At 36.6% G+C, this 16,773-nt stretch overlaps 1 protein-coding gene across 3 annotated transcripts in view; it reads right to left on the bottom strand.

The window, feature by feature from the left end:
- dph1 (diphthamide biosynthesis 1) overlaps positions 1-16,773 on the bottom strand; it is a 108,497-nt gene that overhangs the window by 65,479 nt on the left and 26,245 nt on the right. The gene's annotated exons all lie outside the window — the stretch shown is intronic.

The following is a 16,773-nucleotide window of genomic DNA, read 5'->3' as shown; positions in this document are numbered from 1 at the left end:
GCTGCAGCAAAGTCAGATTGTGCAGAAGAATCATCTGTTTCCTGTGGTCTTGTCCTGGTGCTCCTCTGAGACAAGGTCTTTACAGGGGATCTGTATCTGGGGCTCTAGTTGTCCTGGTCTCCACTGTCTTTCAGGGATGTAGGGGTCCTTTCTAGGTGCTGATCCAGTCTGTGTCCAGATCAGAGGGTCACTACAGTCACCCGGATCCAGTACGTATCCAGACCAGATGCTGGATCAGCACCTAGAAAGGACCTCTACATCATGTCATAGTAACTAACGTTAGTAACGTTATCTGTCGAAATAACTGACAAACTGAAATTTTTATATGTGTTCATTTGTTTATATGTGTTCAAATGTCCCATATTGACGTGATGCCTTATTATAATAAGTGAAAGACATCTTTATATGCCCGACTGGACAAGTTAGCCTGATTAAAAATTAAAAAAAAAAACACTGAAAAAAAAGACTGAGAAAGCATCGAAACGCGAGACTGATTCTGATTATATTAACGTTTCATTTAACATCAAAACAAGCTTAACGGCACACATAAACTCACGGAAAGTACATGAGGTAAATGTTCAACTGTTTAGTTTATTTATGATATAAGAAGCATCACAAGTGAGCTGTTTTCGTGAGTATCACGATTGCAAATACATAGTCCAATGAACAATTAGTTAACAAGTTACTTACTTCTTTTAGACACAATATTAACTGTTGTTCTATTTCACTAACGAAAATAGTTGCAAACAACGATCCAATCAAAACTATTTTGCTCATTCTCAAATCAAAACTAAGCGGTGTTTTTGCTGAATGATTCAGCTTTTTGAACGGATCGGTTCAATGAATGACTCAGTTGATTCACTCATTAAGTTATTCGCTGCCACCTAATGGCGGTTAAGTTACACGTTTAAAAAGTATCATTGCATTTTTCCAACATTTATTAATTGTATTTTCAAAAATTAATGTAAAACATTAATGTCGTTACACAGTTGTAATTTGAACTGTAAATTAATTAATTTGATTGGTGGTACAGTTCTACAATGTAATATTATAATTTATAATTATAATTTATATAATTTATTATAGTTTGTTTATTCTAAAATATATGCCATTTTCTGTGTTAATTTTGGTATCATTTATGTGCTTTAAAGAAATCACAAGATTATTTTCTTTATTTCTTGTAGGTGCAAAGAATAGCAGCTGATGTGGAGAAATGTTTGATGCTTCAAGACTCTGAAGCTAATTTTATTAGGTAATGTATTAATTCTTTAAGTAATTTGATACACTTGTAAGTTAGATTACATTTTATATTGAAATACTGCATTGTAGGTTGAATTATTGCTTATATTTCTTTTTCAGGTCCACCCAGTGGCTTTTGACTATTTGAGGCTCAGATGGTTGTGAATTCATACCTCAACTTGTAGCTGGATTTGGAGTCTTATTACAACTTCAGTCTAGCGTCCCTGGAGCAGACATCTTTTGCACACTTGAATATTTTCAAGGTAATAAGTTTTACTTAAGTAATTTCATTTGCGAAAAAGGTTACTTATTTAGTTTATAGGGTTACTCCACCCCATAATGACAATTTAGTCAATCACTGTTAACGTGATTAGCAGTGATTAATGTAGTTTCAAACCCGTAAAAGCTTTGTTCGTCTTCAGAACACAATTTAAGATATTTCAGATGAGAACCGGGAGGCTTGCATCTGTCCAACTGACTGCCAAACAATTAACAATGTCTAAACCCAGAAAAGTATGAAAAGCATCGTCAGAATAGTCCATCTGCCATCAGTGGTTCAACTGTAATTTTACGAAGCTTCAAGAATACTTTTTGTTTGCAAAGAAAACAAAAAGAACAACTTTATTCAACAAAGACTTTATTTTTGTTTTTGTTCAAATCAAAGCGTAAATAAACATAGAAAGCGTGTCCATGTGACCCAGCTGACACAGAAGAGCGGCTGTAGTTTGTGTCCAACAGATACTCTCCAGAATGGTGCTACACTGATGCATAGAGGCGAATTGTTGAATAAATTGTTATTTTTGTTTTCTTTTCATACAAAAAATAATTGTCGTCGCTTCATAACGTTACGATTGAACCACTGATGGACTATTCTGATGATGTCTTTCATACTTTTCTGGGCCTTGACAGTGATATTTACTTGGCAGTCAGTGGGATGGTCAGAATCCTCCCGGTTGCATCCAAAATATCTTAAATTGTGTTCCGAAGACGAACAAAGCTTTTACGGGTTTGGAACGACATGGAGGTAAGTGATTAATGGCAAGATTTTCATTTTGGGGTGGAGTATTGGTAAATGCTGATTGTATTGTATAAGTGGCATTTTGACATTTATTTTATTGAGCTAGTTTCATTCAATACTTAACTTTATCCTGATGCTTTTGCTTGTTTTTATGTGCAGATGTTTTCTTGGAAAAGCAGTCTCCCTGTCCTGATAGACCAAAAGGTCTCCGTATCCACAAACACCTTGTACAAACTGAAACAAAAGAGCATCCGCAGCACGGCCTAGCGCCTCCGCTAATGTCTAATGCTGTTGGATAATCCCTTAACCCCTTGAAAAACAAGATCATTACTGCTATTCCACACACTGGATTTCAGCCATTGGTCCTGACATGCTTTTAGCCTCCAATGGGTTTGCCATTATGCAAATAGGGGTTCTCACACGCACACCCACAAAAAATCACAAGCTGAGTCGAGTCGATCTGGTCATATATGTCTATATGCCTCTATAAGGATCTTTCATGAACATAAAGATGAACTGTAAGTGAGGTAAACTGAATTTTCAGGCTTATCTGAAGGGGCTTATCGCGGCTGGACCTGGCATAAAGGCAGAAAAGGGATAAAGTATGTCCAGTGGTGCGCGTAGGGCTTGAAAGGTCGGCCGTGAGATTCAAGGGTAGATCTGCATTACTGGTAATTCGTTTACCTTCTGTTTGATTTTCTTCCTTTTGTGGAACAGAAAAGATAATATCTTGAAGATTGGTAACTTTAGACCGCACTGATTCTCATTGGCCGGACAAAATGCATTTTTCAAAATATCTCCTCCTGTGTTCATACAGGTCACACAGGTTCATAATGGTACGACTATCGGGTCACACTTCATTTTAACGCCCAATTCTTGATATTAACAAACCATTAACTACAACTTTTGCCTCAAAAAACTCTTAATTTGCTGCTTATTAATAGTTAGTAAGGTAGTTATTAAGTTTAGGTATTAGGTGGAATTAGGGATGTAGTATATGGTCATGCAGAATATGTGCTTTATGAAACAGTGAATACTAAGCTAAACTAGATAATAATGAGAAATGGTCCCTGTTCTAAAGTGTTTCCTACTATTCCTTTATAAGGCCTAAAAAAAAAATTTGTTTGGTTCCGGTTTCCGACCGACCCTGTCAATTTATGTGCGACCCAAATTTATTTTATGAGACTGGGGAAGAACGGTCTTTCACACATCGTTAATTAAATTACAGTTTCCTTTAAATGCTGTTTTACACTTAAGTAATCCGTTAAAAACCATTAAGTATTGCATCAAAACCCTTTAACTGTCAATTCCTAAAGTGAGCTATAACTTAAGGTTTGGAAATCGTAACATTAAGAGAAACACGGGGGGAGGGGGGAGTCAACAATATATCGCGGAACAGAGAGGGCATGACAACATGCTGACAGACAGGACATTAACATTACCAGCTTACTTTTAATATGAAACAAAGTCTCATTTGGTTATTTCACCTTTCAAATGTGGTCATTTTTTAAAGAAATGTAAACAATAAATACCGTTTTGTGGCTCTTGAATGTGTCGAACAGATCGCTGTAAGTTAGATCATCAGTTAAAACTAACTGATCGTCTCTTGCTTCTAGTTAATTTATAGCATCAAAATCAAATAAACCACATAAATGAACATAACAAAGAATGTTGTTTGACTACAAAAAGATGTCTGTACACTCCGTTTTCAAGTTCAAATCCTCCATGTTAATCTACTATGAGATCGCCTGTCAAACTCCCGCGAAGGCTTTTTGTGTGTGTGTGTGCGTTTTGCGTGTCTATGGCAACAACAGACTTTAAACGGGAATACAGAATCACTGTCGTAAAAGTACCGGTACACACATTTAAAATCGGCGCGCACGTGTGTGTGTGTAAAACTGCCACTGGAGAAAAAAAATAAATAAATTAAAAAAAAAATAAATCCCTACCGACCAATGACCTCAACTGACAACCAACCGGAACCAAACTTTTTTTTTTTTAAGGCCTAATACACATACATTCAGATGCACTGTTTTTTCCCCCGCACATTTGAATGTTTATTACAAAAAGCTTACTAGATATGACAATGTGTAGCTTAAGATTTAAGACTCTACAGACAAGTATTGTATTCAGACATATAAAAAAAATAATGAGGTTCAAGTTTATTCATTAAGCCACTTGATTTCAAAATCCTTTTGCCGTGGAAGTAAATGACCATCTTTATCTACATTTCGGTTCACTCAGTATGTCAGTCGTGTCATTCTGATCACAGAAATCTATTTATCTTTCCATTCACAGTTACTCCTCTGTTCTGTGAAGTCATTTTTGTTCCTTTCTTCTAGTTCCCTCTTTTCACAAATTTCTCTAATTTTGTCACTTCTTGCTCTGTGCTCCTCCAAGCATAATTAAATACATATTTTTCCCTTTTTTACACTTTAAAGGCTTTTGCGAACAGAGTTTGATTAAAATAACTACAAAAGTATATTCAAATAAACTTTTTTTGGAGCAGTGAATGTCAAAACATGATACTGTTTTCAATAATAAAATGTGAGAACACCGTTACATTTTCAATGAACGGACTATCACACTACACTTTCTTTCCACTGACATCCATTCCTATGAATATGACAGGAAACGCAAGCACTGAAGTTCTCCCTATGCTTCTCACTTTGTCCTGTGCACAGTTTTTCAGGAAGCTTTGCAGGTAGGTTTCTTGAAGCATCTTGGAGTCACAAAATTATAATTGTTTTAATAATTAAGAAAACACTAAATAAGAAGAACATAGTTGTCTCAATAAAGAAGTAAAAAAATGTACGTCAGGACACATGCAGTATTACATTATTTCATTTGGAAAAACATGGCGCAAAAAATTCGAATAGGCCTTAAATCTTGCTTCCTTATATATGTTCACTCAGAAAATGCTGAAAATGTCTGTCTTTGTCAGGAAGAGAGTGACAGACTGTATGTGCTAGAGGGCATAGAAGCGACTGGCCCACATATCCAATTCCAAACCGAAGGCACCTTCTCACCCCTTTTCAGTCTCGGAGAGGTTCCTCACGGTTCTTTGATTTGAGGAGTCTCATGTGCTCTGTAACTCCATTACCGCCAGCAAGTCTGTGAGGCTAAAGTGGTAGCAGCAAGATGGGTTTTCTGAGGACACGAAGGAAAGAAGGCTGTGTGGTGTAAAACCAAGTTCAGACACTTCCCATAACAAAACAAATCAACACTCAACTTTGATTTTAAAGCCCTGCTACATAATTTCACATCATAACATGAAAATGAATCTGAAGACATTTGTTGTCAAGCACCACAGGCACAGGAATCATGGTGGTAAGTGGATGAGGAAAATATGCAAATTGGAGTTACAAAGGCACAACCAATACAGAAAATTATAGTTAGATACTTCTCTGGGCATTTGTTCCTCAATTAAACCAAATAAGATTAGCAAGAAAGTGTAAGTAGATTGTAACCTTGAGGAGAGAAGGTGAGCTAAGAGCCCACGCTGTTTCATGATCAAGATCCAGAAAACCTATCTGTACTCACAAGCCATTCAAAAATATTCCATAATAAATGCACATATTGGAGACTATGATGGTATAAATTTTTTTGCTTTAACGTCAATAAATCACTGATTTACTTAATCCACATTTATCTGTTATAAAGTAATTAAAGTACAAAATCTACAAATGATCCCTAGACTGTCTTAATCACAAAGAGTGATGTTGTTACAAACTTGAATCAGTTACAGTTTTGGTCAATTTTGCACATGCACTTATTTGCTAATCAAAAATACTTCTTCAAAATTGATATTACAACTCCCATCATCTCTTGAACCTCAGTTGGTAAAATTCTATTCTAGGGAATGAAAAATGCTATTCTAAAAGTGCAAAAATATTGAAGAAAATATGTAATTTTAAATGTAGTACAATAAACTCCAGTTTCCCTTATAAAAATTCTGCAAATAAAAATAAAATGTTATCAGAACTGACACATTTTCACATCTACACTACCATTTAAAAAGCTTGGGGTCAGTAAGGGTTTTTGTTGCCGTTTTGAAAGAAAAATAATAAAAAAATAATAATACAATTGAAATAAATAATACTTTAAATTCAACGAGGATGCATTAAATTGGTCAAAAGTGACAGATATTTATAATGTTACAAAATATTTATATTTTGTTCTTCTGAACTTTATATTTATCAAAGAATCCTGAGAAACTACCCCAGTTTCCAATAAAATGGTTCTCAATATTGATAATAATACAAAAAGATCATGTGACTGTAACGTCTTGAGTAATGGCTGCTGAAAATTCTGCTTTGTTATCATGGGAATAAATTCCATTTTCAAATATATTAAAAAAGAAAATGGTTATTTTAAACCATTAAATGGTTATTATTATATTAATATTTCACAGTAATTTACTGTATTTTTTAATCAAATAAATGCTGCTTTGGTGAGGCTAAGAGGCTTCTTGTAAAAACCAGGCATTTTTGTCTTACTGACCGCAAAATTTTGAACAACAATATCTTTTCTACCCTCCAAATTATGCATATAAGATTAAGCAAATAATTAAGTAGTCCAACTTGAAGTTTCAACATTAACTGAACTAGATTTGCAACCATACTCTGCAACACTGCTGTGCAAGGAAACAGGATGTTAATTTTATTGTTTTCATAAATAATAAAACCCAACGCCAGTGAGGCGGTCTCCATGTCTAATTAGCTAGGTCTGAATGCTACACAGCAGTTTTATATTTCATAACCATGTACACTCTCTCGCACACACACACACACACGCACACACACACACACACACGCACACACACACACACACAGACACACGCACACGCACACGCACACACAATTAAACGACCATACGTGTTGACAAACTTTTATAAGAGACAGTCTTTTAGTTCATGAACAGCTTATGAAATTCCCAATCTATTGTCTGCTTTTGCAGTCTGAGCAATTGTTCTAAAACCCAACGAGTTGCAATTTGCCATAAAGACCAATCAAATCAAACTTTTGGTGTTTTCTCCAGGTTTCTATCTTCATTATTTTTAGCCATTTCTTCAACCTCCGTTGTTTCTTCCTTTTGCGCTTGAGGCTTTATTTAGTAGGCTTCAGTAGATTGAGGTTCCCCGGGACTTGCTGAAGGTAAGGTGATGTTCAGGTGCAACCTGCAGGTGCTGGTTCTCCTCTTTGCACCTCAGTGTGATGTTCACAGCATGGATCTAAAAGGCTCCTTTCCAGGCACCCGAAAATAAAGTACATAAAACAATTTGCCCACCTGCTATCGCCTATGTTGAAAGACCCAACAGAGTGGACGGCAAAAGGAATTGAGGAAAGTTTACAGAGAGAATCTTTCAGCTGAAAATGACATGACAGCTTTCCTGCTAACATCTGTAAGTGCCGTTATGGCCATCTGTAAAAGTGACTTTGACTGCAGAGGATCTCAGGCGAAAGGTCTTCAAGAAATCACACGTCTTTCGAATCAAAACTGAGAGCAGATGACTGCTGGCCATCTGTTTTAAAGTCATCTAAAAAATGACTGAAAGAAATTCTACATATGACTTTAACAATGATAAACGACAGGCAGAGCTGGCAGATCCTTCGCATGTTCCTTCTTATCATCAATTATTATCAAAATGTTTCTGGAGACTTTTGGCCACAAAAATTCCTAAATGTCATTGTATCTGATGCAAAATATCAAACCAAGTGGTATTTGCAAACAAATTATGTAAGAGCTTTTGTCAAAACCTCACTTTTCGAAGACATTTTGCAGTTACATTTAACCTTTAAGTCTGACAAATCAGAGAATCCAAATACTTTGGCTTAAATTTTGAATAATTTCATTGGTATAACTTTACAGTGAGGTTTAATTCAATAAGAGCATTTATTAGTATAGGTTAGTTCCTATAGATTTAAGTGTAATGACCAACTTTTGATTGATTAATCTATTAAAAGTTTGACAAATTCCGTGACATTTTGCATTAAAGTGTGAATTCTGCTTTTTTATCTTGTGAGATCTCATGCTACGAGATCGTCACACCCCTATTCATTATACACTGTTATTTTAAACAACCTGAAATGTTAAGAAATAGAAACAAACATATATTGAACGCTAGCTACTATTACCATTTTATAATTTGAAGCATAATTTTGTCAAATGTTGTTTGTCTGTGCTTTATTCCTTTAAAATAACTGCCATTTGGTTTGATATTCTGAGCAATAAAATTATGTAAGAGTTTCAGTACAGAAAATAAGCAAAGTAGGAGTCATCAATATTTTCGGTCCATTAAGTCAGAATATAAGTACTGTATAAGTAAAATTTTTTGTTTCATTCATCTAAAAAGTCAGTCAACTTTTAGAAGAACATTATCCATGATCCATTTCAGATTAAAAAAAAAAAAATACAAGAACGGTACCCAGCCGACTCTCGAGTCTTGAATTGAACTGTTCAAGGTGGTAAATTCGTTCCACAAGCCGTTTTTGATGGCTCGAGCACAGCACGCTCTCTGAGAAGTTGCTGTTTGGCCTGAAATTCTCTCACACTGAGCCCTGAGACCTCCTCAACATCAACTACTCAACTAGTCATCCATCCACTCCATATCTCTCTATATCCTTCACCCTTTCCCCCACAGTACTTCATGTCAGCGAGACAAGGCAACACACTGGGCGTGTAGGCAGGTAACTCATTACACAGAATGGCACGGCAGCTCATTAGTCATCGACACAGACCGAGCAAGAGAGACACGGCGAGTGAAAGCGAGAGAAAAGGGAGAGAGAGAGAGAGAATTGGCTTGTTCTTCCAGTGGCTGCGGGCCTGGTGGTCTCTCCTCCCAGTACGAGCTCCTTATGTAAGAACTGAGGAAGACCGACAGCTGGGACTCACAAATACACACACAATCATAGCCCTGCTCCTGCCACCTACAGCTCAGCTGTGCAGTCTGAGTCGGGAATAGGGATTGTCGGCCCCATGCCAGGATCTTTCCTCCACACTAACTCTGACATTTCCCCTACAGGGGCCGTGGGCCGTAGCCTGGAGATATGAATCAAAGAAAGCAAAAATGGGGCCAGGCGTCAGATAGGAGGCTCTAACGGTGGAGCGAAACTCAAAACATTGTCGGATAAAGAGCGCAAGGAGGTATCTTTCCCCATCCACATCGACCGGCCACAGGAGCACACTGTGTTAATGGGAATGATGCATAGGCTTTTAAAGGACGAGTTCTAAGAGACCTAAAATGAGAATTCTTTCATCTTGCTCTCATGTCAATCCAAAACTGTATGATTTTTTTTTTGGTCTTTCATTGAGCACAAAAGGAGATATTTAGGAGAATAGAGACGTCTTGTTTATAAGAATGCATTTTCAATGTTTGTCAGCTGAGTGATTGACACCAAGGTCAATCCAATCCCTTACAGTCTTGTTTCCATTAATATCAAACTAAATATGACATACACCCTATCAAAGGTCAACAGATGTTCTGAAATCATACAGAAGATGTGTGAGGAACAGAAATATTTAAGCTAACAGTCATCAGAATTTTATATACCATACCAATCACTACCAATATATACACTGTTATTCAAAAGTCTGTGGTCGGTGAGATTACTTATTTTAGTTTTTTTAAAGAAAACTTTTATTTATTTTTTTATTTTATTTTTAAGCAAGGATGCATACATTGATCAAAAGTGACAGTAAACAAAACAAAAATAAATAACTAAATTTCAAATAAATGCTGTGTAACTGGTTTCAACAATGATAATAAGAAATTTTCTTGAGCACCAAATCAACATTTTAGAATGATTTCCAATGGATCAAGTGACACTGAACACTGGAGTAATGGCTGCTGGAAATTCAGCATTGCCAATAAAGAAACTAATAACTTTGTTTTTTTTCATAATATTTTAATAATTATTCATTTTTTGTTAAATAAATCTAGTCCAGCCCTTACTCCAACTTCACTCAATGTCAAATCATATAAGGCAGTTGCTACACTGATATAGTTCATAGATGTAAAAATCAAAAGAAAAACAAGACTGAAATTCAATGATAATGTCAATCAAAGCTTATGTTTATAATCAAAACATTCATTAGTATCCCTGTTTTTTATGCGTTTTAATAAGGCCCTAAATCCAATAATTTTTCCAAATTTAGGTGCCAGCATTGAAAATATAGTACTTCGAGAAAACACAGAGTCACATCTGACTTCCTAGACATATTTTTGGACTGAAAATAATAAATATTTCTGTGGGACTGGAAAAAAAAAAAAACCTGAGAATGTTAGAATCTACATTAAATATTTACAGTTTTAGGTCCCAAATACCACATGAGCAAAGTGTGAACAAAATCAGTACAGCAAAACATCAACTGTGAATGAAATATAACAGAAGCAGCCAAGAAAGGAAGGAATTCTATGGTAAACAGGAGAGACATAAGGATAAGAAAACTTTCATTTTTGGGTAAACTATCCCTTCAATTCAATTATTCCAATGCACTCTGATGAACTCTACAAAAAGACATTCTCTTAAGCTAATAGTCATGTATCGCTCCGTATAGAAAAACATCAGGCATATCATCTTAATACTTAGAGCAGCGCAAACACATTTGCATAAATGTTGAGGGCTATAGACAGATGAAAATCACCTCGCTCAATAGGACTGCTGAAAGGCTACAGTTGCGACTATATGCCAGCATTTTTATGAGACATTATGAGTGACGATCGATGCAATAAAAAGCCTAGACCTTTAAACAGGAAACTCAATGAAAAGCCTGTTGCTATTCTGAGATGGTGAACATTATCAAGAACATAACACTTAGTGACAGACAGCACAGGAGGAGGTTTCTCCACACTCCTTATGAGTCTCAAACATGACTAAAACTGCAGGAGTCTTGGCCCAGTGCTGCGTACATGTTCAATGGGGTTCACATGAGATCCTTTCATGCTTTCCGAATCGGCTGTCGGTGTAACAAAGTCAGACTGACATATGCTCGGCTCTCGTGGTTTGTCGCAGTGTCTCTTAAGAAGCCTGAACTCAAAGCTGAACACCATAAAAATATGTTCTTCTAAATGAGTTAAACAGCAACTCACTATTATAGAGCTCAGTGATTTTTTATTTAACACCATATGCTGTTAGCATGACTATATTTAGCTGTGTACATCATGTTTTTTTAATTGGGGGTGGAGACAGTTTACCCTGTGTAGTGTCTACCAGGAGATCTCCGAGAACTGCAAAACTAAATGTCAAACAAACTAGCAAGTTTTGGGAAATGCTACCATGTTACAACTGTTGTCTTACAGTCAGTGCTGGGAAGATTACTTACAAATTGTACTCCATTATTGATTACAGATTACATGATGAAAACCCTAGTTAGTAACTTACTCTAGGCTACTCATTTTAAGTAATGTATTCTGACTACTTTTTAGATTACTTTAAAAATACTTAAACTATTGAACTTACTATTAAACATAACACATTGATATAAAAAAGCTAAGAAAAAGAAAATACAGTCAAACCAAAATGTATTCAACATTTCTCACATATCACAGTTTCTTTGCTATAGTAATACAACAAGAACTCAGAGTTAAACTGTGTCAGAACAAAATCCTCCTGATGATGTCTAACTTTGTTAGAAAGGTATGTAATGGATTACAATCAACCAAAAATTATTCAGCTGTTAAATTTAAGTACACAATTAGATAATACTAATTTAGGTCAACCAGTTACCAGGAAATGTTTAATTTTGTTCAGTCTGTGGTGTAAAAAGGTGACATTAGCAATTAAAGATAGAATACTTACTCAAAATATTTAAAATGTAATATACCCTAATTACAAGTAAATTAAAATATTTTTTTTGGGGGGAATTTGATTACGTTACCCAGATTGCTCATATAGTTATGTGGAATAAATAAATAAATAAATATGATCAGGTTAGATATTGATTGTTAATCACTCAAACACCCTTTTCGAACTCTCTCTACCTCTCAGTCTCACACATACACCATTTTTGCCATTTTTAAACTCTTTTTATTGATATTTCTAGATCTGAACTGGGTTGTGGGTAATATTATCAGAGTGTGCTTGTATCTACACTTCGAATTTCCATCTGAGTACTTTTCAAATACTATCCATCTGAGATGGAGAGTGAGCGAAATAGGAGAGTAGCTAAATAATGTCAGTGTCAGTAGGGGTTTCCACACCGGAGGAACCTTTTCATAAGTTTCTAAAACTATTGGCGGTAGTTGCTCTTTGGCATGTTCGCACCACATGAACTTGGAATGAATTTAATTCTAGCAACACCTTTTGGGGGAAATAAATTAGCTCCTACTACAGAGTAGGATTAGGGATGCATCGATCCAATAATTGGGATCGGTATCGGCTCCGATACTGGCATTTTCTGCGGATCGGTTATCGGTCAGACTAGAACGATACAAATCCGATATTATGCAAATTCTATTCTATGTTATTATTATTCAAAGTGAAGCTATTCCATAGTTCCATGTGAGGTACAGATTAATATTGAAGTCATTAAATTTAAGTTCACATAAACTTCTTACTGCTGTGGCTGTCTGTCATCCTCCATTCTGCAGTCAAACTGTGTGTAGCGTTCAGTTACTAGTCAAAACAATGAAACTCTTCAAGGGCGCACAGTTATACTTTCCGCATGAGCAGTCCGGACGCGGACACGGACTACTTGTATTTATACTACTGAAAGTGTATGCTGATGGTCCGCTCCGCAACAAACATGTGAACAAACAATTGACCAGAATTATTGCACATCTGGCTGTCGTTTAGGGCTGCAACTAACGACTATTTTAATAGTCGACTAGTCACCGACTATTGAAACGATTAGTCGACTAATCGAATAATTATAAAAGTTTTCTAAAATTTAGCATGAGATTGCTTTAATTCTGTGGAAAATGATAGTAAACACAAGAAAGAAGGGGGTACTTCAATGAAAAATGCATATTTTATTGAACTTTGCTGCTGATAGGCCGATACATACTAAAAGTCAATAAAAATGCCCTGTCTAAAACCAATTAGGCACAGCGCTTGGTCAGTATAGACAAATGCATAAATAAAGAAACTCTATCATTTTTATAAAGGACAGGCACATTTGTTTTATAAGAAAAAATAAATAAAAATCAAGTAAACATTTTATTCCTGTAAACCAGGGGCAGGCACATTAGCAGCAATAAAACAGTAAACAAAAATATTAAGTGCATTTTGTGAGATACATTCAGTGGTCAATCTGTTGCAAAAGACCTTTACAACTCGTCTCAACATTATGAAATCTAACGGTTTTAAAATAAGCTTTCAGAGTCGTCTGAATTTAAGTTGTAAACATGGACTGTGTGATACTACCTGGACACAAACCTGTCATGGTGGACAGACCAAGTTTAAAATCAACATGAGGCTCAGGCTATGTCGTTCAGTTTATTCATATTAAGGAAAGTCAGCACAATGTACATCCAAAACAAAACGTATTGGCTTCCATGTTATTTAAATCTTACCGAGGCGAGTCAAACTCAGTTTCATTCAACTGTCCGACGTGCTTTCTCTTTAAATGTTCATGCATCACCGAGGTGCTCCCATGATACGCAAGGACTGCTTTGCAAACCATACAGGTAATCTTTTTATTCGCCGTATCCAGGCTAAAATGCTCCCAAACTTTAGATGTTTTGGTATGCGCAGCTGCTGCGTTGGACGCCGCCATTTCTGTATGTTATCGCTCAGTAGAGAAGCTAATGCGCATGTGCGACTCTCGGCAGAGATTGTAATGAAGAGAGATGCCTCACTCGGTCAGAAAAAACATGTCTGGCGACAACTTCGACAATGAAATTCATTGTCGATTATTTCCATTATCGATTTTTGTCGACAACGTCGACGAATCGTTGCAGCCCTACTGTCGTTATATTGTTTTATCAATGGATTGTACAGGTTTGAGTAACAATGGGCTTCTTCACACAGCATGAACACAGTATCCATATTTCCATTTCACAAGAAGTTTGTAGCTTAGAGTACACAAGAGACATATGTGATAAATTATAGCATGAAGCTATACCTCTAAGAAGGTACACACACCTTTAACCTGTGTAGGTGTTTTTAGCAGCATTCGAGGAAATGCAAGTACACTGTGTTAGAATACCTACAAAATTAAGTGCGTGTCAGATGTGGGTATATAACATGGAAGTAGGGCAATTTGCATACTCCAGAATGTTATGAAGAGTGATCAGATGAATTGCATAGTCCTTCTTTGCCATGAAAATTAACTTAATCCCAAAAAAACCTTTCCACTGCATTTCATTGCTGTCATTAAAGGACCTGCTGAGATCATTTCAGTAATCGTCTTGTTAACTCAGGTGAGAATGTTGACGAGCACAAGGCTGGAGATCATTATGTCAGGCTGATTGGGTTAGAATGGCAGACTTGACATGTTAAAAGGAGGGTGATGCTTGAAATCATTGTTCTTCCATTGTTAACCATGGTGACCTGCAAAGAAACGCGTGCAGCCATCATTGCGTTGCATAAAAATGGCTTCACAGGCAAGGATATTGTGGCTACTAAGATTGCACCTAAATCAACAATTTATAGGATCATCAAGAACTTCAAGGAAAAAGGTTCAATTCTTGTAAACAAGGCTTCAGGGCGTCCAATAAAGTCCAGCAAGCGCCAGGATCGTCTCCTAAAGAGGATTCAGCTGCGGGATCGGAGTGCCACCAGTGCAGAGCTTGCTCAGGAATGGCAGCAGGCAGGTGTGAGCCCATCTGCACGCCCAAGACTTTTGGAAGATGGCCTGGTGTCAAGAAGGGCAGCAAAGAAGCCACTTCTCTCCAAAAAAAACATCAGGGACAGATTGATCTTCTGCAGAAAGTATAGTGAATGGACTGCTGAGGACTGGGGCAAAGTCATATTCTCCGATGAAGCCCCTTTCCGATTGTTTGGGGCATCTGGAAAAAGGCTTGTCCGGAGAAGAAAAGGTGAGCGCTACCATCAGTCCTGTGTCATGCCAACAGTAAAGCATCCTGACACCATTCATGTGTGGGGTTGCTTCTCATCCAAGGGAGTGGGCTCACTCACAATTCTGCCCAAAAACACAGCCATGAATAAAGAATGGTACCAAAACACCCTCCAACAGCAACTTCTTCCAACAATCCAACAACAGTTTGGTGAAGAACAATGCATTTTCCAGCACGATGGAGCACCGTGCCATAAGGCAAAAGTGATAACTAAATGGCTCGGGGACCAGAATGTTGAAATTTTGGGTCCATGGCCTGGAAACTCCCCAGATCTTAATCCCATTGAGAACTTGTGGTCAATCCTCAAGAGGCGGGTGGACAAACAAACACCCACTAATTCTGACAAACTCCAAGAAGTGATTATGAGTTGGTTGCTATCAGTCAGGATTTGGCCCAGAAGTTGATTGAGAGCATGCCCAGTCGAATTGCAGAGGTCCTGAAAAAGAAGGGCCAACACTGCAAATACTGACTCTTTGCATAAATGTCATGTAATTGTCGATAAAAGCCTTGCTTGTAATTATATTTCAGTACATCACAGAAACAACTGAAACAAAGATCTAAAAGCAGTTTAGCAGCAAACTTTTTGAAAACTAATATTTATGTAATTCTCAAAACTTTTGGCCACAACTGTACACATAAAAAATCTGGCACTGTTTGCCTGGTATTAACAATCGTTTAGGCCAATATGATCCAAAGCATCACTTAGTACTAGTTTTGTCACTTTTTCGATACTTTTCCTGAAAAGGGAAAATACACTCTCAAATATCATTGCTGTGCTTTATTTTAAAACCGGGACAACATTCTAATCATATAACACACTAATAAATGAACATATGAACAGCAGATATATTAAACATTTGAACAAAATATGAAATATCAAAATATTAAAAATAAATTAGAGCAATGACATTCAAAGTAAAGAAAGAATAAATTTAGCAGCATTATCTCAGTTATCATAAGAAACATAAGAGTAATACATTTATCTTGATTCTGAACTTTGAATAAAAATATGAACAGCGATTATATTTAACAATGTTTCTGAACTCAGAAGATTAAATGTCAAAAGATAAATAATATAAATTTAAGCAATGGAATTCAAGTAAAAAAAAATAAAAAGCGAATAAAATTTTGCAGTAATATCTCAGATATTGTAACTTATTCTGTCAGTTGTGCAACCTTTTCTTTCAGAGGAGAAAACTCAGCCAGTGAGCTTTAGTGAGCGTTATCTTTTTCTACCAGTCGTGGACTGGCGGCCACAGTATCACTTGTGCTCGCACATGCAGCCTAGTAATGCGCGGGTCGGGTTTTTTTCCAACCCGCGGGTCCCGCTTTTATGAAATTATTTGGCCCGCCCCAGCCCACAAATGAAGTCAAATTTCTTTACCCACCCCGACCCGTGCATCGGGGACATCACAGAAGATACGCCGCTACTTAGACCTTCGTATTGTAACCTTATCAAAGACCCTTATAAAATATGGAAATATATATTCAAAAT

This window comes from Carassius carassius, chromosome 28 (genome assembly GCF_963082965.1).
Source record: "Carassius carassius chromosome 28, fCarCar2.1, whole genome shotgun sequence".
Taxonomy (NCBI): Eukaryota; Metazoa; Chordata; class Actinopteri; order Cypriniformes; family Cyprinidae; genus Carassius; species Carassius carassius.
Note: the sequence above shows the minus strand (reverse complement) of the source record. Positions and strands in the feature narration are given on the sequence as shown.